At 47.8% G+C, this 7,596-nt stretch overlaps 1 non-coding gene across 1 annotated transcript; it reads left to right on the top strand.

Moving 5' to 3' along the window:
• The first annotated feature begins 1,765 nt into the window (after positions 1–1,765).
• LOC120668226 lies at positions 1,766–1,872 on the top strand. Its single transcript, XR_005672324.1, has one exon. It is a non-coding gene; the product is annotated as a small nucleolar RNA R71 (small nucleolar RNA).
• The last annotated feature ends 5,724 nt before the right edge of the window (positions 1,873–7,596 follow it).

Below are 7,596 nucleotides of genomic sequence, written 5' to 3'. Positions count from 1 at the left end.
CAAAGAAATGAGAGAGAGAGGTCTCTTGAAATCAAATCTTGAGCAAAAATCCAATGAAATCCCGAGAGTAAAGTTTGAGGGAGTTTGAGAGGGAGTGAGTGAATGAGAGTTGAGTGTGAGAGCTCAACACCCACTTCTCGGCCTCTATTTAAAGAGAGAATGCCCGAGCACAATGGCTAGAAGATGGGCATAACAGCTAATAGTGGTTGGAGAAAGCTGACAGGGGGGAGCTGACAGGTGGGGTCGGCCGACCCTAGGGTTCGGCCGGCCCCCATGTGGGACGCCTGGCTGACATCCTGGGCCCAGGTGTCCCCCAACGGCTCTTTGTTTTAAAACTTGAGTGCCCGGCCAAACTTTGTCTCGAAAAATGTTCAAAATTATTTTTCAAAGGATTTTCATGCTCGGAATTTTTTTTAGATTTTTGTGAAAGATAGAAAGAGTGCTAGAAAAGTTTCTAGCATGCATGAGTGTTTTGAAAATTCAAATATGTAGTGGGAAAAATAATAAAAATCGAGAAAAGTAAAATGGTGGAAAGTAAATATGAGATACGTAACGATTTACCTTCGGCAAGGGCTCGTCGTTTTGAGTCTGACAAGCGGGACCTTTCTCCTGCTGTGATTACCACTGCTTGGCTCATCCTGGAGAATTGGATGAGGACGAACTTGTGACCTTACGCCACACCTTCTTCGTACGTCTTTTCTTTGATCTTGTGGTCGTAGGTACTTCCGGCTGGGGTTCAGGTGCACCCCAGAGTGGACTCCCATCGTGAGCCTGCTGGATCACAAATTTCTTCTCCTTCCTATAGAGGAATTTAAAGAATATGTTGTCGACCCCGATGCAAAACTGGACTTCTCAAGATCCGGCATTGATCCTAGCCTTTACACTGTTCAGAAAGGGCCGTTCGAGAATAAGGTCTAAACCCAGGTCCCCCTCCATGTTGAGGACAACGAAGTCAGCGAGGACGAAGCAGTTCCTGATTCGTACGTAAATGTTTTTGACTATCCCTTCGGGATGTCGGACTATGGAATCTGCAAGCTATACGAACATACAGGTCTGGGAAAGAGCAGGATACTGTAATTGCTCAAAGATTACCTTGGGCATGATGTTTATGCTTGCCCCAAGGACGCAGAGGGCCCATTTATAGGATTTATCAAAGATGGAACAGCTGATCATGGGCACCCCTGGATCTCCATGTAGTTTCGCAGTCAGCCCACCCCACGCCTTCATCCTTGGGTGCGTGGTTCTTCCTGCATGGTTAGTGTGAGAAGTCTGCCGGGGAAGGTTGCCCCACCCGGTAGACACCATATTTGCAGTTTCAACGGGAGATTTGGGTTGCCCCGAAATCTTCCCGGACTTAGAGATAGGAACAATAGCAGTGTTGTTGATGTAGGCTGTGTCTTCATGAGTCTCGGGGTAGTCATTCCCCGAGTGTCCACTATCACCACAAACCTCACACGTCAAGTACGAGTTCATGGCATGGACGGGAACAGGCATTTGTTGCTGGTTCCCTTCATCAAGCTTTTTCAGTAGGAGGTCCAGCTTGGCGGCTAGCATGTCTGTCTCCTTGACGGTATGCATTCCGCCTTTGGTTCTGGGCTGGGAACGCTCCTCGTTCCAACCCTGGTTGGAGACCATCTTTTCAATTAAGGCCGTAGCCTTGGCAATTGTCAGGTCCAGATAGGCTCCTCCAGCAGCAGCATCAAGATGGGCTCTGGATGTTGTCGTTAGCCCATTGTAGAAGCTTTGAAGCATGAGCCACTCGTCCATCCCATGATGTGGACAGGCGAGTATGTATTCTTGGAGTCTCTCCCAAGCTTCTGGGATGGATTCCATCCCTGTTTGCTGGAAACTTATAATTCTTCCACGTAGGGCATTTGTTTTGCCCAACGGAAAGAATTTGGCGAGGAACGCCGTGGAATATTTGTCCCACGTGCTGACGGCTTCCTTGTTCTGATAAAACCACTGTTTTGCCTTCCCCAGGAGGGAGAAAGGAAACAGACGGAGCCTGATGGCATCAGCCGTAACGCCCCGTATGGTTACGGTCTTGCATAACTCTAGAAAGTTCTGGAGATGGGCGTTGGCGTCCTCATTCGGCTTGCCATAGAATGGGCTAGCCTGCACCATGTTAATGAGGCTAGACTTTAGCTCAAAGTTTACGTCCCCAACATCAATGTTGGGTCCAGTTGCCACATTGGTAGCTGAGGGGATGAAGAAATCGCGGAGAGTCTTCTCAGCCATGTGTTTGGTGATTGTTGATGGTGCTTGGGAAGCTGGTTCACTTGTCGACTGCGAGAGCGGAGGAGGGACGATGCGAAGTCGGACCCTTCTCACGAGCTTCTCGGGATTTTCAACAAAGTTTGTTGGCAATGAGAAACCAGACAAACACTACCCTATTTTCATCCAATTAGGTGAAAAAAAGATAAACACATTAGCATGTATAAGCAGTAGCTACCTCTTACTTATATTGCCATGTTTATGTGCTTAGTAAATATCTTTACACCTAGTGTCATCCCCGGCAACGGCGCCAGAAATGCTTGTTGACAATTCTAAGCGCAATCACTAGGAATGGGGTTGTTAAGCCCGTCCCCGGCAATGGCGCTAGAAATGCTTGTTGACATTTCTTAGCGTCGCCACTAGGAGGGGTTAGTTCCTAGCAACACCGCCAAGGGAATGCTGTGTTGGTATGTCTTAACATTAATAGAAGGATCCATAAGCACACGGATATACTGTTGTAGCATTTCACCTGGAAGTATTCAGGGTATCGTTATTTATATTTTCCCAAGGGATGGCTAGGTTGTGGAAAGTTATTTACTAGTTCCATAACCATGACAAGTATGAAGTAAGATAAAGACCACTGACTACACAGGGGTAAGTGATAAATAATGGATAATTAGGGGTAATGTAACACACACAGAACAACCAACTCTCATGAATAAAGAATAAACAAGCACACCTAAGGTTAGTGGGAGCATAGGCACAGATTCCTAATATACTATTCATGTTAGCAGATAAGTTACGTTAGCCACGTGCTTAGAACTATAGGTGCCGGGAAATTAGGGACATCGGGGAGAATGATATGCACTGGAGAACATCCAGTCCCGTTTCATCTTTGCATGAACTCCTACACGATACCCGAACATCGGGGAGTACGCTAACCGAGAAGCAGCTTCCCGGTGGACCGACAGGGCTATCACCACCTGTGGTCTACCCCAGTCACACCATGGAGCATCGTCATATCCGAAGGATTTCGCATACCCGGGCACCATGCCCGCATATGAAGTCACTTGTGCTCCTAAAATCATAGATCTTCGAAAACAACTGTGGAGCTAGGTTAGTGATACAAATATGTGGGTAAGAGGTATGGTTTCGCTTCTTTTATGAGTATAGTTGATGGTCATATTTCGCACTTAACGACCTCCAACAGACATCGTCTGACAAGGTCTTCTACGTCTGATATAGCTGTTGGCCAGAAAAATCCTGACCTGTAGGTCTTACAGACTAGTGTCCTAGATGCGGCATGGTTGCCGCAGACTCCTTCATGTATCTCCTTGAGGATGTCTTTGCCTTCTTCAAGGGTAACACATTTCATGAGAATGTCGGAGGTAGAGCGCTTATACATGTTGTTGCCAACGAGAACGAAACCCTTGCTTCGCCTAATAATGCGGGCAGCTTCGGCGCTCTTGGCATCGACATGTGGTGGAAGCTTGAACTCCTTGATGAAGTCAATGAACTGAATCTGCCAGCCTTCTTCGATCATCAGCACTTCTTTGACTGTGGCGGGGGCCTCCGTGTTAGTAGCTTGTTGGCTTCGTACCTTGACTGATGGATGGTGAAGTTCATGAACAAAGACTCCAGGTGGAACAGCTGCTCGAGTAGATGCAAGTTTGGATAGGACATCAGCTCCCACATTGTTGTCACGGTCTACGTGGTGGATTTCCAATCCTGAGAATTTATTCTCGAGCTTCCTGATTTCTTCAACATATGCGTCCATTGTATCCTTGTTGATGTCCCATTCTTTATTTACTTGCTGGACGACGAGTAGAGAATCATCGTAGACAAGTAGTCGCTTGATGCCGAGAGAAACTGCTAGGCGAAGCCCGTGTAGCAGTGCCTCATATTCTGCTTCAATATTGGAGACTTTAAACAAGATTTGGAACACATATTTCAACTGTTCTCCCTTGGGGGAGATGAACAGAACTCTCGTGCCGCCTCCGTCGAGCTTGAGTGAGCAATCAAAGTACATTACCCAATGCTCTGGAATGTTGTGAGGTGCTGTGATTTGATTTTCCCGCTATTCAGCTAAGAAGTCGACTAATACTTGTGACTTGATTGTTGTTCTTGGTTTGAAGTTGATTTCCAAGGCTCCCAGTTCAACTGCCCACTTTGAGAATCGTCCGGTGGCATCCCGATTGTGGAGTATATCCGCCAATGGGAAGTCAGTGATTACTGAGATCTTGTACTCGTCGAAATAATTTCGAAGCTTCCTTGACATGATTAGAATTCTATACAGAACTTTCTGAATTGATGGATATCTAACCTTTGATTCAGAGAGTACTTCGCTGATGAAGTAGACTGGTCTTTGGACACCGTAGGCGTGTCATTCCTCCGAACGTTCGACTACTATCGCCGTGCTGACTACATCAGTAGTCTCGGCGATGTAGAGGAGTAGTTCCTCTCTTGGTAGTGGAGCTATAAGAACTGGAGGTGACTGGAGATGATGCTTGAGATTCTCGAGTGCTTCCGTGGCTTTTGTAGTCCACTCAAATTGGTCTTGTCGTTTGAGGAACTTGAAGAAGGCTAGGCCCCGTTCGCCAAGCCTGGACAAGAACCGATTCAAGGCTGCCATGCAGCCTGCAAACTTATGGACGTCCTTAATGGTAGCTGGAGCATCCACGGCCCTGATGGCATTGATCTTCTCTGGGTTAGCCTAGATTCCTCGGTTGCTGATGATAAATCCGAGTAGTTTTCCAGAGGGTACGCCGAAGACACACTTGGTTGGGTTGAGTTTCTAGCGAAACTTTCGAAGGCTGTTGAAGGTTTCTTCCAGGTCAGCGATGAATTGATCTTGGGTCTTGGTTTTAACGACGACGTCGTCAACATAGGCTTCAACATTGCGATGTTGCTGATCAGCAAAACATAGCTGTATCGCGCGCTGATAGGTGGCACCAGCGTTCTTCAACCCAAAGGACATGGTCTTGTAGGCGTAAGCCCCATAAGGGGTGATGAATGCCGTCTTGATTTGGTCTTCTTCTTTCAGGGTGATTTGATGATAGCCTGAATAGCAACCGAGGAAGGATAGTAGGACGCATCCTGCAGTCGAGTCGATTACTTGATCTATGCGAGGGAGCCCGAAAGGATCCTTTGGGCAAAGCTTGTTCAGATCGGTGTCGTCGACACACATCCTCCACTCATTCTTGTTCTTCTTCTGGACGAGTACAGGGTTGGCTAACCATTCAGGATGATAGACCTCTTTAATAAACCCTGCTACGAGTAGTTTTGCCAGCTCCTTCTTGATGGCTTCTCGCTTGTCCAGGGAAAAAACGCCGTAGCTATTGCTTCTTTGGTGTAGCTTTGGAGTCGACTTTCAGGGCATGCTCGATCAACTCCTTGGGCACCCCTAGCATATCTGCTGGTTTCCACATGAATACGTTCTCGATTGGCCCTAAGGAAGTTGACGAGCTCGAGTTCCTATTTGTCACGCAAGCCAGCTCCGATGATGGCGGTTTTGGAGTCGTCTCCCTCTTGTAGCTGAATAGTCTTGGTGCCTATGTCACTGGTTGGCTTAACCGACGACTGGCTTGGCTTCTTAGAGGGCATCGAATCCTTGTTGAGTGAGAGTTCCTTGGCAGCGGCAAGGATTTTGCTGACAGAGCTAAGAACTCGAATTGTGGCAGCATGATCTATTGCTTCCTTGCCGCACTCAAAGGACTTAAGGAGATCTCCTCACAGGGAAAGTACTCCTGTATTGCCCAACATCTTGAGGAGTAGGTACACATAATGTGGTACAGCCATGAACTTGGCTAGCGCCGGTCTTCCCAGTATGGCATGGTAAGAAGATTCGAAGTCAGCTACTTCAAACTTGATGTATTCTGTCCGGAAGTTTTGTTCTGTACCAAATGTGACCGGAAGGGTGACCGAGCCAATTGGTGTAGAAGAATTTCTAGGAACGATGTCATAGAACGGGGCCTTGCTTGGAGTGAGCAGACTCATATAGTTGAGGCCCATCTTAGCTTGTGTACTTGCAAAGATCAAGTTGAGCCCACTTCCGCCGTGGATGAGTACTCGAGTAAGCTTGGATCCTTGGACGACTGGATCGAGTACTAGCGGGAACTTTCCTGGTTCAGAGAAGCTGGTCCATTGATCCTCCCTGGAGATGGTGATAGGGACCTCGCTGTATTTTAGTGGTCTTTGAATTGCTGGCTCAACTGAAAGAATTTCTCTGAGTAGTAGCTTCTGGGCCTGTTTGGAGAAGCTAGGATCTCCTCCAAATATGATGTTGACGACGTTTTGTTGCTGTTGGAACCCGTCAGGGTCTTTCTTGTCGTCTTCATCATCCTTGTCTTGCTTCTTCTTAGGAGTGTCTGGAGGTGTCGACGGGAAGGATTTGAGCAAGATCGTGCACTCCCACATCGAGTGGTTGCTCTTGGGGTGGAATGGGCACCTTTTGTTATGATGGATCTTGTCGAAGTGATCCTACGGCTTTTCATTCTTCTTGCCATGTGGGGTGCGATCGATAGTACCGACAATATCGTTAGGCTTGCGCTTGCGCGCAGGATCCCAATGGTTGCTAGGGCCTCCACGGTCGTTGTGACGCTTCCTGTTGTTGTCGTTGTTACGGCGCGGGAAGCGGCTATGTTCTTGCTCCTCTTCATCTGCCCAGCACTGCATCATGTCGCGTAGCTCCACTACTGTCTTGGGGCGATTACGCCCAAAGTCACGGTAGAGAGATTGGATAGTAATGCCACTCTGGAAGTAGTCGATGACATCGTCATCCGCGACGTTGGGGATGGTGGCTCTTGTATCGAAGAAGCGCTTGATGTAGGATCTGATGGATTCGCCTTGCTCCTGTTTACACATAGACAGGGCGTGTCGTATGGCTACTTGATGTGGAGACCCCTGGAAGTTGTTGATGAAGGCCTTCTTGAGATCCTCCCATGAGTGTATTGACTCGCATGCCAAGCTCTCGAGCCACGTGAGGGGTGCAGGTTCCAGGGCCATCGGGAAGTAGAGGACCTTAGTGTTGGTGTCTCCTCCTACAACACTAACAGCGGTCGAGTATAAACATAACCATTGAGCAGGGTCTTGCTTACCGTCGTATTTCTAGATATTTGTGGGATTGAAATCCTTTGATTACTCGATGTTGTCAAAGATACTGCTGAGGGCTGGGAAGTGATCGGAATTGTCTACAAGCTGCACTCGATGTCTTGCGTTGATGATGTCACGTGCGTCCATTATGGAATCGGCTACTTCCTCCCTGTTTTGGTCGCGGTTGTTGTTGTGATTCGGATGAGAACCAGGAGCTTGGTTTGCTGGTGGCTGACCACCCCTGGGGCGATGATTGCTTGTGACTTCCTGATCCTCTTGGTTTCTTTGGTT

Source organism: Panicum virgatum, chromosome 3N, assembly GCF_016808335.1.
Source record: "Panicum virgatum strain AP13 chromosome 3N, P.virgatum_v5, whole genome shotgun sequence".
NCBI lineage: Eukaryota > Viridiplantae > Streptophyta > Magnoliopsida > Poales > Poaceae > Panicum > Panicum virgatum.
Note: the sequence above shows the minus strand (reverse complement) of the source record. Positions and strands in the feature narration are given on the sequence as shown.